The sequence below is a fragment of the Anopheles ziemanni genome, chromosome 2, assembly GCF_943734765.1.
Source record: "Anopheles ziemanni chromosome 2, idAnoZiCoDA_A2_x.2, whole genome shotgun sequence".
NCBI classification, from domain to species: Eukaryota; Metazoa; Arthropoda; class Insecta; order Diptera; family Culicidae; genus Anopheles; species Anopheles ziemanni.
The window spans coordinates 42230761-42248758 of record NC_080705.1 but is presented as its reverse complement, the minus strand read 5'-3'; the positions used below and the strand labels follow the sequence as shown (position 1 = coordinate 42248758).

The window sequence follows — 17998 nt, the reverse complement described above, 5'->3', positions numbered from 1 at the left end:
AACCTCGTAGCTAGTTCCGGTTTCTCTCTACTACCGGTCGATTGTGGATTGTTAGCTTCGATATGCGTTGTAAACGTTAAAAGTTATCATTAAGTTATTACCACAAATCGTTCTGGTTATCACTGTTTCCACTGTTGCAACACTTTAGGCCTTCCTTCCAGTTTCGATGTTGGGAACTATGTTGTTCGTGGTAATGTCGTCCATACTGAATATTGTTATAATGCTCTTGTTTACGGAGTTAAAACGAAAGGGAACGTGTGCATCAGGGTATTTTTGTAGGTTTTTGGAAGGAATTTTGTTTTTCTTGTAACCTAAATCGAAATAAAATGAGTAAAATGTTCCACTCTTTGTTACGGCTTTTCCTAAGGAAAAAGCCTTACGCTAGCCCTTACGGTGGCGAGCGCATATAAGAAGAAGGTATATGAATAATTCATGTTTACAGGAATTCAAATGATACCATTAATAATCACCCGCCCCCTTCCCTATTTCCACCAAGGATGATTGTTATTATTCAATAAAACACCTACCGCAGATAAAACGATAAGTAGGCAAACCAGTTCTTATGGATACACATTTTCCTACATGCGTGTGCATTAACCGACACAGAGTAGATGGCGCGAATCTACTGTTTTTGAATGTCTGAATGTTTCCACATTAATGTTGTCCTTGTAATGAGTAATGAAACACCATAATATTTCGTGTACGAGTGAATCGGCATGTAGTTTGGAGGAGTACATGAGACGTTTCCAAAAGAAGGAAGATTGCGTTCCGACATACACCATACACGGAGATTCAAAGCAAATACACCAACAGTCAGAACAAATAAACACAAATAAATCCACTAACAATCCATTTCGGTTATTTCGATGTTTGTAATATGAAATTGTATTTCAATATGTCCGTAATAAAGAATCCCTTATACAAAATATCTTGGGTTTCATTTAATCAGGTTACCCAACGGCCATATTTCAAAATTTAAATTACAATCCATGGAAAGATGATCAAAAATTGAAAATGTAAAGAACTTTTATTCTTTTAATTTCAGTTTGTTAAAATATAGTTTTATGTGTTGAAAAGCATATTCATTTGTGCAGTTAATTTTCCAAATCGGTTAAGGAATTGAAAAGCTTTTAATTAATTTGCTGTTTCAACCATAATTTTGAATTATGCCCAAGGTGTTTGCAGCTTGCTTAACTGTCCTTGGTCAAAAGATAAATGTTTTGATTTGTCAGAAAGTGCTGCTGTCAGTTTTGTTTTGTGCCCAAGGTTACATAATAGTTATGCAGGTTACTACATCGTAGGATTGATCAGAAGCATTTTGGATATTTTGTTTGCAATTTGTTGTCCAAATAGCTTCGGTGTTGATATGGTCTGCTTGAACGTTGTTGAGTACCGTTTTTTCGTCCGTAATTATGCTTCCTTAAATTGCTTCTAAACAATTTCTGTCGGATATCAAAAATTTTCACTCGATTTTATGTTCACTTTTACTGAGCCGATGAAAAAATTAGAAAGATAAGGTAGAATGAAGACCAACAGAACTATCATAACCAAAAGATGTGAATAATCTGAGTAAGGAACTCAAAAGTAGAGAAAAAAAGAATACGTATAAAACAAACTATTCCATTTTGTATCGCTGCCATCGGATTAATTTGATCGAAGTCCGAACATGCGTCGGATCAAGTTTGAACTAAATCAAGACAGATTGGAATCAAATCGAGTCGCACACGATTCTGATAAATCTGATTCGAATCCACCAAAAGGGATCCAATCCTATCGAATCCGTCAAGGGAGCGAGTTTTCGCATCTTTCGAATCCCGATTCTGCCAACACTATTTGTGACGGAAACTTCATTGCTTGTCCGACCACAAAGGCGAACGGTCTTGCTGCAAAGAGTAAATTTAGCCGGAATAGTAACTGCAGGCTCAGTTCTATCCCCCAATCCTTGTTCGCGAATCCCGTACGGATTGTCCGGTGCGTGTTTTGTCCTGCGGAAAGGAGCTATAAACGTACGTATCTCCCAAAAGCAGTGGTGTGCTAGTGAAATTGTGGAGATATGGCAAAGTGAAAGAATTGTCAACCTTTTGCAGAAGAGCTGTCAAGTGCTGCTCATCCTCGGAAAGCATTGGTTTGCTCGCATGTTCCTTCCCGTGCACTAATTGTGTGGAATCCCGTGTAATGTGGCTGTGGTATTTAATGTTTAAAGTGGCACGTCGTTTTTGCGTCTTTTCATGCGTCGAACCACGCGTTCCCGTGTTTCCTTATTCGCCGCAGCGTCAATGAAGCTTGTGGATGCTACCACGATGTTCTGTGATTGGTTAGACTAACCGGTATTTACCGAATCGCGAACCGGTAATTTTGACCTTGGTGCGGCACTATTTTTTCACCGAGAGGTCAATGAATCGGTTATTGGCGTTCAAACGAGGGGTTTTGATGGTGTGAGGAAAAATGTGAATGTGGTTGTTACACAATTTTTTTTTAACTAGAACAGATGGAGTAATCTTTTCTTTGACAAAACTGTTTACCTCTATGAGGCTTTCTGTTTGAGCATTCGATTTAAAAAATCGCTAAAAAGAATGAGAGATTACAAATAAATTCGCTTTTCAGCCAAGATTCTCTATCGGTTATTTCCCCGGGGTGATCATTGCGGTTCGATGAGGATCGAGGATATTTGTACATTTGCTTCCAAGAGCAAGCATTTCATTTGTTTCTACAAAATATACCTTTCCAATGTGGCGGACGAAGTGTAAAGGCCCTTGTCCTTCATCCGAAGGAGATGCGATGTGCGTCGTGCTGTCAAGCAATCGAAAGGGAAAAGCAACCCCGTTTGCGTGAGTTGTGTAGATTTTATTTTCTGGGGGACTGTTTCGATCTTATCTTTTGCAATATAGAAAGAAACCTCTGTATAGTGGTTTGTTGTAACGAAACGTTTGAAATAAAAGAAGGAAAATGGGTTCAAAGTGCAAACGAATGTGCCAAAAGAAAAAAATTAAAGACAACCTCCGAAAACCTTAGCTGGCGTTGTGAAATCTCTGATGAGAAGATGTGTCCCCCCTTATGTCCATGTGTGTGACTTGTGTACTTTCCTGGATACCATTGTTGGCTTGTTTATTTTTTTTCTATTATTTGCCAGTGGTTGATAGTGTTTCTTTATTTTTCATGTCGTTCCCGTTTAGCGACATCAACGCTTCTAAAAAAATGTACCGAGGATGCATTCTATAGGGAAGCTGTCATCCGTCGATCAACAGAAGAGCCGTGCTAGTACAATGCAACAATATTCGTCCATATTACAGGTCGACAGATTCGTAATAGATACGATGCAAAGGTAAGCGAAAAGTGTCTTCGTTTCTTTTTGTTCTCATCCATTGCACAAAGCGCCGGTAGCGCTTTGTACTCGTGAGGGTTGTTTATAAACCCTTCAATGTAATGAATTTCAACAAAATGAGAAAAAAGAAAAACTGTTGTTACATGACCCAAGTAACACCGTTCACGTTTTATGGTAAAAAAGTAGCTGAAAACGTATTAGAAAGGTTGAGCTGAACCTAATGTTGTATAAGGATATGGTGATTTAAAAATTGACTGCACTAATGAGTTCGTATTCACTGCTGGTTCAGATGTTTTCAAATACTGCTCATTGAAGGGTTGTAGGGAAGCTTCTGACGAACGGCTACTAAACGAGGATGTCACAAAACAAAAGAAAAATAGACCATTTCCCAGAACAAAAGGCCACTACACTACACCTGCAGCTCTTATCGCGTGGGAGGAAGATGAAGGACCTTTTATCGGCGAGCCAGTTTTTTTTGTGAAAACTGGAGGCTCGTTGGCCGGTTCCGGTGCATTTCGGCTCGATTCGCCACTGGGGCAGAGTAGCAAAGGAATGAAATTGACTGGCTAGTCGGTGTTGCTAACGGGCCAGCATACATCTTCGCGTTTGTGGCGAGGTTTTCTGCCCTTTCTGCACACATGGTAGGCGTCGGGATGATGACATGACAGTGATGGACGAAAAGCAAGAAGGAAACAAGAAGCTCGCAGAAAAGAAAAACGATCCCGCTCGAAGGATCCTACTGTCGAAGCGACAGGAGCTGGTTGCTTGCGGATGCAGGGCCACCCCCCTGGCAGAGCACCCACCCCCACCGAAAAGACACCGACTTTGTGGCGGGAAGTACGTCGACGTCAACGGGTCGGCGGAGGGACGCCGATGACGGACTGCTGGCGGCAACACGATACGCGCGAATCGAAAAGTTCAACAATCTGCGGAGGGCAAGAAAAAGTGAAAGCCCGTACAGCGCACTCTCTTTTTTCTTCCCTTTCGCTCGTTTCTATTGGTTGCCCGGCTGACTCTTTCTATTTCGCACCGTTTTCGCCAAACGTGTCACACCGTACTCGCGGTGCTAAACGTTGTTGCAATTTTTCATCCACCGAATGCAGTGCATGAATCAGTTGGTAGGCTATGGAAAATCGGTGTAGGGAAATTGTAAAAATTAATAAATTTCTATCAAACCTGCCAATGCTACTTGGTGTGTCATCCAAGTAATTCACTGTTACGGGCGCACGAGTAGTGTTTCGGGAAAAAAGGGCAAACAGTGTGAAAACCAAAGTGTAGGATTTTGTAAAAGGGCACAAAGAGGGTGTCGATTCTAGCGAGCAAACGAAGGAGAAAGCAGCAGCAGCAACTTGTGTGAAGGTGGCCGTCGTCCGTTTCGAAACAAAGAGCCAGCCTCTTACTAAACCGTTCCACTGAGCCAGCGACCGACCAGCTGGTTTTACAAGAAACATGAAATAGAGCGATAGAGAGCGAGTTCGATGAAAGAAGATACCTACTCTGCTGAAGAAGGACAGGGCCAGAGCGAGTGATAGCACACGGTTGGTAATCTTTGGATGGTTGGGGCTAAAGGCATGCGCGTGTACTGTAGGGTTTTTTTTTCTCCTTGTCACACCGCCTGTCGGAACATCGATGAAATAGTGAATTTCTTTTCCCGAAAGAATGAATCTCGGCAGCAAACTCGGTTGCACTCTCGACTGACCGGAAGGTGCACCGGCTTTCGGCCAAGGGTGGGCACGGGTGTTTGACAGCCCCAGGGAAAGCGGGTAGTAGTGAAATGTTAAAGGACTCATAAATCTGCATCAAAATGGATAGACGGGGATTAAGTTGTCGAGTGGCGAGGAGAGAGGAATATCCTTTAAATGTAGCCACATGATCTTTACATGCCGGCTTCGATTGCGTTACAATCGTTCACACAAACCAATCAACTGTTCCAACCGGGGGCGCTATTAGAGATAGCAATATAGACAACTTTACCTGACAATATAAACTTCTTGCGGCTTGGTAGAAGAAATGGTGGAGAGAAAAAGAGAATTTCTTCCAAAACATCTGCAACAATTATTAATTTTATCATGTGATAGGAAAAATCCTACTAACGAAATCTGTACAGGATTTTAAAATTATTCAAACCTTTTTTTCTAATGCTGATAAATTAAGAAAACAATCCTTGCAATGTTGTAATCATTTACTTAATGAATGTGTATTATTTGACGTTAAAACGTACGCGAAAGTAGATTCCAAGCATACTCAGGATATCCAAATCCTTTACAGAATTGGCCATTCTAGGTGGGACAAATAATGTTGGTAATAGTCGCACCATTATCCAGTTATGTTTTAATCTGGTATGATCAGATGGGAAAAATAAAGTCCATAAAGTACTGGAATGAAGTGGTAGTTGCAAATAAAGAGGTCATCAACAACAACGATCAAGAGGAGAGATACTGTAACCGTTGGGACAAGTCTATTACTTGGGAAGGTATTCGTAGTTGTGATGGTTTAAAAACTTTATTTCTCAGATATTGTGCTAAATATAGTTTGTTCATGTCTTTCTTGCAGTATTTAGTCACTTTGTAATGGTTTTAGGAAGCGTTTTAGTTTGCAGAATTATTTTCAAAATACAGAAAAAAACAGACGTCCTAGCATTTGAAGTTTAAAAAACATTCAGATACTCCGCTTTTATTTATCCCAGGTTTGAAAAGGAAACTTTATTTAAAATTTCCTCATTACTGTAACGGATCAACAAGATTCTTCAGTTCGTATTCTAGGATCTGACGTATTCACCTTTGAGAAAATCGTATCCTACGTTCAAAGAAACAGCCAACACCACCACAACAAAATAGACATACACACCAATAAAAAACAAAACATCCAATAAAAATACCCATCCAAGAAGTGCGCGAAGGGTGCTGGAAAAATAACCCGGCGTCCTGTTGTGTGTGAAGCGATGACGACCGGCCGGCGTCCCGAGGTCGAAACCTCGGTGCAGCTCTTCTCGAACAGGGGACGAAGTCTTCCGTCGTCCATTGAGGAGGCGATCGAGGGATGGCCACGAAACGATGAGCGAATGAACGGCACACATCTTCACAGTGTCCATCCTTTCTCGCCTTTCGCCCATTCAAATAATAATCATCAGCTATTTTATTTGGCTTCCTTTCGGCCGTGCTTTAAACATTCTTCCCCTTGCCGCGCCAAGTGTAAGTGTTTTCTGTTTCCACTTCATCGCCTCTTCCTTCTCCTGCCTCGGTGGTCAGGTGTTGTACCTAAAGTTGTATATGTGTGTGTTTGTGTATACGTTTTGGTCTTTTCCTCCGACCGGTTCCAACCGAAGGACCACCGATACGGAGGGCCCATAGCGTAAGAAGAGATCTCCTCGGCTTCCCTAGCGAACACATAGGCGACTGATGGTGTTGTTTGCCACTTGCCTCGCACTGTTTGCCAACGAATAACACGGCCCCGAAACTTGGAGGGTGATGGTGTGGCCCTCGTTTTTCAATTTCCTTTTCCCCCATTTTTCACCTTCGTCGCATCCATCCTACCGAGCGTCCTCTTCAACCTATTTTTGGTATCCAGTTTTCCTCTTATCAGATCATTCTTGTTTGCTTTTGTATGTATATTTGTGTCTGTGTGTGTGGGTTGGAGTGTGTTTGTTATACGAAGTGTGAAGGATGCTGTTTTCCGGTGGTACTTACCGGTCTCAAAACGGGTTGATTTTGGATGGTTTTGGATGGGGTTTTTCTCTTTGCGCCATCGAGCACCAGACTGACAATTCTCTATTCTATCAATCTATTCCACAAAGAGAAACCTCATAAAACTTATCCGGGAGGGGTAGTTTTGAAAGTAATGATTTTAAGTCGATCAAAAACGTCTATAGCTTAGGTTACAAGTGAGGATGTGCGTTTCCCGCAGGGAGTACGAATTAATCAGCTGATCGATTGCGTGATGAAGAAGAAACGAAGACAATCCCTGTCCTTCCACTCAAGACACACGTTCCAACGGTCGGGCTCGGTATGTAAATTTCGTTCGCGTTCGCGTGCTGGGCGCGGTATATGACACACGCACCGATGGGCGACACGAGCCAAGACCGATTGTGTAATGTGCGGGCAACATTCCGGTTGATTTAACATTTCGACGCCAAAATGGTGCCCCCTGTCCGTTCCTCCCCCCCGGGGTCCCAGGGCACACGCAAATACAAATACTCGTGGAACCGCAGCGCAAATTAGAAACCGTTTGCGCCATCCGAAGACACTCGTGGTTTGGGTTTGCGTTGTGCAAGAAGTTAATGATGGATCCGCTACTGGAATGCTTGAATAAAATCAAACAGATCCTCGCCACCGTTGGGGACCCCCGCCTGCCGGATAGTTGTTCCAATCAATTTTAACACTGTTTTTAGTGTGTTTTAAATGAAGTAAATGTTTATTCATTCATAATCTAACATCGAGCTGAGAGAGTTTGATTTGAATCTCTTATTTTCTACATTTGTTCAGCCGATCGTGGTAGATCTTATCATTGTACCGCGGTGTAGTGGATTACTTTCCCCACGGCTGTTGGATTTGTTTGCCATCGATCATATTTAGTAGCGATGCGATTTGCGTAAACCCACCATTCGTCGGTCGGATGGATTGAAGAAATGTTCATTTTCGCCACGCTTGTGGATAGCTTCTCGATCGCAAAATATGTTTCAAACTACCAATCGTCGTAAGTAGTAAGTTGTGAAATGCTCCGGCTTGAAAACGGTGTTCACATGCACGGTTCGCTCGCGTTTTGGACGCTTATGTTTGGCCGATTGCCCGCACAATTTTCCATATCCGGCAAACATGGCAAGGGAAATGGGGGGGTGGGGGTAGGGTAGGGGGGCTATCAGACTCGTACATGCACACCAAGCGAGTTTGGAGCGAGGGTGCGGCGTGTGGTGCGCACACTCCACCAGCCAGCCAGCATACACTACAAGGTGATCGTTGGCCGTGAGCCGATCTTGACTTGCGGCGTCTGCGCAGACGCAGAAAGGCGTGTATGAATTTTGGAGAGCCAGGCGCGCTGCTTTACCAACCGTCCGGATCGTCGGCGAAAGAACTCAGAGACCGACCGGTACTTACACAGCGACTGTTGCCACCGTCGGATCCAAGAAAAGTTCCTCTCAATGTCAAGGTCATTAGTGTTGAGTCGAGAGTGTGCGCTCCTTCGCGAGGGGAACGAACGAGATGTGGCGCTGCACGATTGCCTAATTTAATATGCTTTACATTTTGCCCCTCCCTTGGTAGGTCGTCCCCTTGAGCAGTAGATATCCGGGAGCTACATAACCCCTTTTGGGAGTAATGCGGAGGAACATCTGCTTTGGTCTCTATGCGCGCGTGTGCTCGGTTGATGTAATTTCATCTCAACAGGGAAGGAAATGGATGAAGTTCACATGGAATGACAGCAACAGGCGTTGTTTTAACTGTACCTGTTTTACTAATTTATTATGTCATTTTAAAGCTGCCAGAAAACGGATGCAATCTTTCAATGAAATGAAATAAAATATGACACTTCCGCCGAAAGTGACAGTCATTAGAATATTTCTGTGCGTATTTTATTGCTACATTGCAATGATCCAACCAAGATGGTTAAGCATCGACATACGAGGGTTGCCTTTTAAGTTTCGGGATTTGTAAAAACTGGTGATGCAATCTGTTAATTGACAATTTTATCGTAAAGTTTGACATTTTAGAGGTTATCCGTTCTTAGAACGTTTTGACACACGAACGCTATTTGTGTTGTTAAAAACATGTTTAAAGTTTCAATCGACACGAGTCTTTTTTGAGAGAGCTTCGCTTCTTCAGGTGTTGAAAAACGTTGAAATCTCAGTTTATTTTTTACGTACGGGAATTCAAAGATGTCATTTGGTGCTAGATCCAGGACTTTATGGCGGATGACTCATTAAATCGATGTTTTGAGTACTTAACAATACAGTTGTTTGAACCGATGTGTGAGAGCTCGCATTGTCGCGGTGATGGGTGATCCGTCGACAGCGGTTGAATTTCCCTATTTCTTGGAAGACAACTGGCAAACAAATGGTTATGTACCACTCAGAATAGACTGTTCTGCGTTGTTCTAGAGGTTTGGTTGCGATATATCCAGTTTTTCCGAAAAAACATGCGACTATTTGCTTGGAAGTGCTTCGTGCGTGAACAACTTTGGTTGGATTCGACTCATCTTGAAACACCCATACAGTCCATTGCAGTTTAGTTCCGGGCTCATTCGCGTAAATCCACGACTCATCACTTGTCACGATATTAAAGACGAGTTTTGAAGCACCGCAATCGTATTTTTCGAGCATTTTTTCCGACCAATCGACACGAGTCTTTTTTTTAGAGATTGACAAATTTTGTGGAAACCAACACCAGCAAATTTTTTTGACAGTTAAATGTTCATGCAATATTAAATATATGCTGGTCCCAGTAATACCTAAGGTAGTCTCTATCTCACAAAAAGTCACATGACGATCTTACAATATCCGTTCACGCACAGCATCAATTGTTTTCGGAACGACAACTGATTTTGGACGACCTTCACGAAATTCATCTTGGAGTGAACTCCGACCACGATTAAATTATCCAAACCATCGATAAATACTGATCATTGATGGAGCTTCATCACCAAAAGTTGAATTAAGTTCATTCATGCACTACTGCTATGTCAATTCACGTCGAAAGTTGCAAAAAATAAACGCACGAAAATGTCCACGACCCAATTCCACAATTTGCCGGACATTGACACTTTAAACATTTTTTTAACAACACAAATAGCGCTCGTATGTCAAAACGTTCTGAGTACATATAACCTCAAAAACGTCAAACTTTACGATAAAATTTTTAGTTGGTAGATTGCATCACCAGTTTTTTCAAATCCCGAAACTTAAAAGGCAACCTACGTATTGCAATGACTGTTGGTAGAAGTTTCAAATTCTATTTTATTCCATTGCATCCGTCTTCTAGCAGCAGCAGCTTAAGAAATGTGCTTATTTCTCGTATCAAAATAAAATATAGAAAATCTATGCTTTCATTTCCAGAAATGAAATGGTTGTTCTCTACGATTGCACCTAATTTTATTAATTTTGTGACTCACTGATATCTCTTATTTTGTGATTCACTGGTCATTTTGCTGAGTGAAATAATAAATAGTTCGGGGAAACATGAATAACGTATTCAATTTTTAATTTCGCAATTCTCCTCAATGCATTTTCTTCAAAAAAACAAGGTTTTAATCGCTCAGGAACGATATCCTGCTCCATGGTAACGACTGGATAAATTCTCACTGGTAAATTCACACCAAATAACGTTTGCATTAAAAAAAGCCAAATTTTCATCGGTGATACGAAAAAAGTTAACCAAGCTAATATAATGAAGTAAATTTTATTGTATAGTTAAATCTTTTAAGTAGTTTCAAAAAATAACTCGACGGCCAGTAAGCCGGCCTTACGGCCCTTGGCCGATACTTTAGCCATAGCCGACAAAATCAGCCGTTTAAGGATGTTTTTCAGTTATTATGAGGCATTCATGACCAAATGCTACTCCGTTTGAACATAAATTATCAGGGTTTTTTACCACTCGCCGCCGTCTGGCTTTAAATAATCTTTGGTCACGTGGTCCGCGATAAAGCTGGATGTTGTAACAATTTAAATGATACAGTTGTCAAACTTGTTCACAATTTGCAAGAAATGCTAATCTTTATTTTGCTTTTTACAGAAAGTTGCTAGCGTTTTCCATTTTTGCATGAAAATTCGGTAACATTTGTCTATTTTTTGTAATGCAAACGTTAGATAGAACGCCATTGCAATAAGCAAACCGAAAGCCGAAAGTGTATGCACCATGAGCAGAGCCCTACTGTAATAATTTTTACTTAGCTTCTAGATGTTGAATTTTGCAATTAATTTGTGAAGATTGACAGTACCGTAAATGACCACGGTAGGTTCAATTTCCTTTAAAAAAAGGTTTACACTTATAAGATGTATAACTCTATAACTTTTTTTTTTATTTCAATTGTCCACGGTATTTCTATTAACTTAATTTATTTGTTGACCCTTCATGTTATACTTAATTATGTTTGAAACTAGTTTCAACGCATAAAACCTCATTATCTATGCATGAAGATTTATCTTTCGAAAAAAAGTGTTTTAAAATTTTCCTCTAAAGAGATATGTTAAGCTCACTCAACTCTCTCTCTTTTTCACAACAAAATCAAGAAACTATCGTATTTTTGTATAATGGCCCCCATTAATTAAAAAATGACCAAAGTTAGATTAAGGAAGTCGTTATACACTTTTCGGTTATAGCTTTATGGATTACCGGTCGATTTAAATTTGGACGTTTCGAGACGTTTTTGACCATTTTGTGTATGACAGATTTGTTGACAACTGGTTGATTTTTTTATTGATTTTTGGTATTCGTCTTCAAAATCGTCCAATTGAAGCAGCGTGCCTCCAACAAAGAGAATTTTGTATTAATCCAGGTTCAAGTTAAAAGTGATTGAATATGCAAAAGTGAATGGAAATCATGTGGCAGAGAAGTATTTTGGATCACCTCCCAAGTAGATGTGCGATCATAGAGTGGAGGTTAAAACTGGTGAAAATTACATAAAACAAGTTTTTTCATAAACGTTACTATTTCTTCGAGTAAAGTAAATTATTTCTCCGAGAAATATTTACAGAAGTAGCTGTGTGAAATATTTCTTGCAGTCGTTAAACTTAAATTTGACTTCTTGGTCACCATGTTTTATAAAAGCGTGTCAATTTGTATCTCTCATGCATCTATTTTAACGATTGGCTGACTACCGATCTGTAATATTCCGCACATCATTGGGGCATAGTAACACTCCTCGGGGATATGCTACGTCCTACTAAGCACTCCGCTTTAAAAAAACAGCTATTTTTCACTCTACTTGTTCTTATTTAGCATATCGACCGTCGTCGGTTATACTTACTCATTAGGCTGACGAGAGTTCTTTTCTTTGCGTTGGAAAGTCAGTCTTCTCGTATAGGGGAGGGTACCGGTTTAGTTATCTTTGGCCCTCCAAAACATCTATTGTTGGACATTCATTAATATACTATCTAAAGTTTTTAAAAGTGCAAACTAGTGAAAAACTGTAGAAAAGTTTGGTCTTGTACATCACATCTCACAATCACATCAAAGGACGCACTACGTAGCATAACTTTTCGAAAATTTCTAGCAATATTCTTCAATTTCTTCTTCTGTCCGTCCGGGTTGAAATGTTGTGTATTTCCTATTGAAATCTAATAAAAGCATACGAGCTTGTTGCTAACAATTGTTTTTGCAAGAGTGATTCATTATCGCCTGCCGAGAAATATCTCGACCGATTAAACCATTGATAGGCGTTACGAAACGTTGCAGTTTTTATAATTGTGTTTTTTTTATTAGAATCAGACGTCGTTTTAGAACCAAACCATTGTACTTTCGACAGAACATTTAACGCCAACGGCTGTATCTATCTTCATCTCCTGTTGGCGACATAATAGTTTTCCTTTTCATCTTGATCTTGAAGCCATGAACCATGAGTTTTTCTTCAAAAAAATGTGTTCTTGTAGGAATCTCACAACTCTGGAGAAGAAACAAACCTGGATCGCGCAGAGCGGGTTATTTTTGCCACCCGGGATTAAATTACGCCACAGTTCAATGTTTCTTTGTTCCCATGGTGAACAACGCTTGTGGTTTGCAGGCGAAGTGTGCGTCGCTATGAAAAGTCTCCACACTTCCATGTTTTTATTCCCAAAATAGTCCTGTGCCCGCCCGTCGCTGGTGTAGATGTTTTCACGGCCGGAATATTATGTGTGCACATGTTTATGAGTGTATTCACGCCGGTTGGTGAATTTCCCGGTTGGCTTTAAAACTATATCATCCGATGCGCGCTGCTTCGCAACATGACATTGAGAAGGGTACATTTATCTGTGGAACACACTACCGCGTACTCACTGTTTGCCGAAAGAAATGGAATATCGATGCAGGCTGGCTGGTCACGCCTTGGCTACGCGTTGCCCACGAAGGAACTGCTCGCTAAACGGTGATGATAAACGCATCGGAAGTGCGCGACACGAAAAGTCGGCGACAAGCCACGTCAGAACTCTGGCCCAAATAGCGTTGCAGTGGAAACTTCCAGCTCTCTGGCAAAAAACAAGGCCGGCCCAAACGGCTCGGCGGTGTTACTGTAGTAGTGAGGGTGGACGGGACGTGGTTCCCTTTTCCCTCCGAGAGGGATTCTCGGTGGCGTGATCGTGGTCCAAAGGCCGCGATCAGGCTCACAAAATGGCCGCTATATTCTACCAGTTTGGTATGTGTGAGTCTATGTATTCCTGTCCTGTTTTTCGTGGTTTCGTGTTTTTTTGATAAAAGTTGTCCTCGAATTAAAAACTCGCGTGGAATGAACGACTTTAACAAGCTACTTGACTATTTTGGTTAGATACTTAAAAAATTGTAATTTTTAAAACACATTCTAATTAAAGCCATCTTATGCGATTCGGGTTTACACAAACAACATACATTAGAATCAATATAGGTACGTAAAATAGCCATCCGAGAAACATGTTTCTTCCTTTACTACCAAAACTACCACCTCTTTGCCTATTACTTTACTTCAGCTGGTAATACAACTACAATTATAACTTTTATTGCTTCAGCCAATCATTCTATGTTCATCGATTGTTTTTTATGTTCTCATGAATTAATTCATTTTAATCTTTTCCCTTGTTTATTTAAATGAAAAGTTTAAAATTTGCTTGAATTCTTCGCTCTTCTAGTTTTGGCTAAATTTAGAAGCGATTTTTATGCTTGTGGTTTCGCTTGTCAAAACTCTTTTCACAGACTTTGCGGTGTTTTCTGATTGTTAAACCTTAGGTTTAACTTTACGTTACAGTTCCATAATCATCGAACTCACTGTTTTCCAAAAGAAATGGAATATCGATGCCGGTTGGTTGGTCACGCGTTGGTCACGCGTTGCTCGCGAAGCGGTGATGACAAGCCACGTCAGAACTAGGCCAAATGGCGTCGCAGTAGAATCTTCCAGAAGATAACTCCGCCATTCCCAAACCTATGTTGGGGTAAGAGGTTTGGGATCATCCAACTTTGACAAACATACTGGCCGGCCCAAACGCCCCGACGCTGTAGCTGTAGCAGTGAGGGTGGACGGGTAGCGTGAGGTTCCCTTTTCCCTCCGGGAGGAATTTTCGGTGGCGTGATCTTGTTCCAAAGGCAGAAGGGCTCCTCGAGCGGGTTAACAAAATGGCCGCTATATACGACCAGTTTGTAACGTGTGACGCATGTTTGTGTTCCTGTCCAGTTTTTCCGTGGCTTCGTGCGTTTGATAAAAAAAATTAAACAGACATCCACGATGTTTTATTTTTATTTTACTACCAAAACTATTACTTCTATGTCTATTACTTTACTTCAACTGATATTACAACTACTGTTTCAACTTTTATTACTTCAGCCAATTGTGCTGCCCGAGATGATTCTCATGAATTTATTCCTTTTAATTTTTTCTCAATTTTAATGAAATGAAAAGTTTAAAATTTGCATTAATTCTCCCCTTTGGCGAAATTTATAAGGGATTTTTATGCTTGTGGAATTGCTTTTCAAAGTTCTTTACGCAGATTTTATGGTGTTTTCTGACTGTTAAACCATAGGGTTAACTTTTCGTTACAAATGAAAACCAAAATGAACTTTGTCCCCACATCCCTTGGCCGTGTTCGGAAGAAAATTCCCCCTTCTAATCGTTCACGCCACTCTTGTACTACCTTCTTATTGGTGCATCTCGCACCAGCACATGCTGCTGTGTGCGTTACGTGCATTTACGTATTGCACCGCGAGTATGTCGCGGCTCTTGGCTATTTAATTGCGACCGGCCGGCCCCCGGACCGCATTAAAGAAGTTGACGTTAGCGAAGGCAGTTCTCGCGGAAGCAAGTGCAAGTGGTTTCCATTGTCGTGCAAAGGTCGTTGTAGCGTTATCGACACGTGGTTCGTGATCCGTCACGAGGCAGTTACTCATCGCGTGAGTATGCGGGCGGTGCAGGTCGGCCATCCTTTGATTAACAATACTTCCCACTGTTGCATCATCCTTGAACTGTGCGTTTTCGAAGAATTCGAAGTGAGGACATTTTATGTAGCGCGAGTGTTATTGAATCTTCACGTCGGTGTGTCTTTTCCTGTTCCTTCAAAACCCACACGTACGTGTCATATTCATGCCGTGCCGTGCACAGGAATCCACCTCGATCCCATTTTGATGTTCGTATTCCAGCGCCCCGTCTGGCTTCGGTGGAATGGTGCCGAATTCCACCGCGCCGGAAGACCTTGAATTGAACGGCTGCATCGTCATTGAAAAAGGGGTGCAGCACAGTCCGACGCGGACATCCGGTGGTCGACGCTGTCGTGGAAACTGTTGCTAACGGGGGCACCGTTCCTTAACCAATCACGGGCCTCCGTTTGGTGAGGTGATGCAATTCGCCGGCCGGCGGAATTTCCCGCACGGTTTTTTTTATTTAGGTTTCACACGTGGCGCCCCTTTCTCCTTGGGCTGATATGATATTATCGTCGCCTGGAAACAGTGATGTAGTTCCTCATATGTTTGAAGTTGATAAAATTTCATCTCCGTTATCGTTTGAAGCAAACGAGCATATCGGAAAGTCAAAGTCTATTAGAACGTGACTAACCGTTGCCGTTCCTAAGCTAAAGGGGAACTTTGATACGATAACTGAAGGTATTCTGTGGTGTGTTGTTTTTTGATTCTACCACTTGAAAGACGATTTGTTTTTTGAATGGCTGCAGTCTATGCACTCAATGTGAGCTCAAGGTTAAAAGGTTTGGCAGGAACCTTTGATGGCACATTTGATTTGAAAGAAGATCCAACTGGTTTTAAATCCATCTGCGAAAATCCATAAGAGTGAAATTGTTCGTGGTCATCGATCGTGGATCGCGAAGGTCATTTAGGGTTCGACCGGGGTAAGGGTATTGGTATTTTTCGGGATCTAATATAAATTAGATCAAATAGATTTGTTCTTGTTGCAAAATGAGTCCATAAGCAAAAGATCCTTCTAGAAGATTGTTTTCTAACGTTAGCATTGGAAGCTTCTAAATTCTTTAATCTCTTTTATTCTCACGCATTTGACAAAAATCAAATTGGAGGCGATTAATTCCTCTACTATTTGGTTTGGTGATTCTTCTATTTTTCCTTCGGATGTTTTTAGTTTTCGAATGAACTGTGTTTTTTTTTTCGAATTTTACACATTTGCAGTGTATGCACGCAATGTGAGCAAAAGGTTAAAAGGGTTGGCAAGAGAATGGGGAACATTCGTTCGCTGAAAGTAGAGACATTTGATTTATATTTGTCCTACTCAAAGTCAGTTTTCAAAACAAAAAATCTATTTTCAAACCTAACTGGTAATGATGAAACTTCTTTTAAAAGTGGCCTACAGCATCATGATTCTATCGTTGATTTGGGTGATCGGTATTCGCCAGGGTGTAATAAAAATGGCATACATTTTTTTTTTGTGTTGAAAAATGAGTTCAAAAGATACTTCCATGCGAAGATTAGTTTAAATAATCATCAGGAATCAGGATAATTTAAATACATACGTCCTCTTCTTGCAATGTACGCAGTCAATGAGCCATCTCAAGGTTAAAGGGTTTGGTCGTCATATTTTTTCGATATTGCTAGAAGACGAATGGCTGTCACTTTCGGCTGAAGTGTCATATTTTATTTCATTGCATTGAAAGATTGCATCCATCTTCTAGCAGCTTTAGATATTTACCATGTTTCATACACCATCCACCGGTGAATGCATGTACACAATTAGTAAAATAGAGTATCATAAAAATAATCTACTCATGCACTCCCCTTCTTTTCTTCCTTTTCTCTAGCTCTTTTTGCTGCATCGACCAGTACTTAAGTCATACTCAGTGCAATTGAAGAAAAAAGGGAATCGTTGTGTGCAATTTACGTTAAATTAGTAATATTATGTGTGATGTTTTGTGTGCGTACGTTCGAAAGTGATCGTTTTGGTGACGATGGAAGAAATCGATAAAGAAAAACGGTGTGTGTAAACGTAAGTAAATGGGGGAAAAAAATGCTAGCCACTAGTCGTTTCCAGTGAGCATCAGGTGTGTCCATCGTCCGACATTTCCCGGAGCTGGGGGATCGTTGTGTGGAACCGAAAAGACCCCGCTTTAAGCCATTGCTTCGCCGATAAAAAGCGGGCAGGATTGGCGTATCTACTAGACGCGTGTGAGTACGGCTCTGGGTAGTGTGCGTCCGATCTGGTCGCGGTTTTGATCGGGCGTGCAATGCAAATCATATCTCGCGAACCGGCTCAACATCTCGCGAGATCGCGCTCCACCGGGCGAGAACCCACCACTACTCACTAAGGCGCCGAGGGTGTACTAATGTGGTTGTTCTCTCCGGTTGCTGCGGGCGTTACGGTGCGTTAGCGTTGCGTTACCGCCCCACGTGTAGTGTAGTGGTTCTTCTTTGGCCCCGATTTTACTCTGGTCGGTTCGGTTGGTCTGTGTGACGCCTCGACTTCGCGGGCGCTTCCGGCGTGTTGCCGGTCGCGTGGTAGTTCCACCGGAAGAAGGAAGTAATCCTAAAAACGCGAAGATGCTTCCACGGGACGTGGCGTACGTGCGGGAGAAGGAGTGAG

At 41.4% G+C, this 17998-nt stretch overlaps 1 long non-coding RNA gene across 1 annotated transcript; it reads left to right on the top strand.

The window, feature by feature from the left end:
* Positions 1-1871: 1871 nt before the first annotated feature.
* On the top strand, positions 1872-17367 carry LOC131281163 (uncharacterized). The gene is made up of 3 exons (XR_009188652.1): positions 1872-2006; positions 3174-3322; positions 17220-17367. It is a non-coding gene; the product is annotated as an uncharacterized LOC131281163 (long non-coding RNA).
* The last annotated feature ends 631 nt before the right edge of the window (positions 17368-17998 follow it).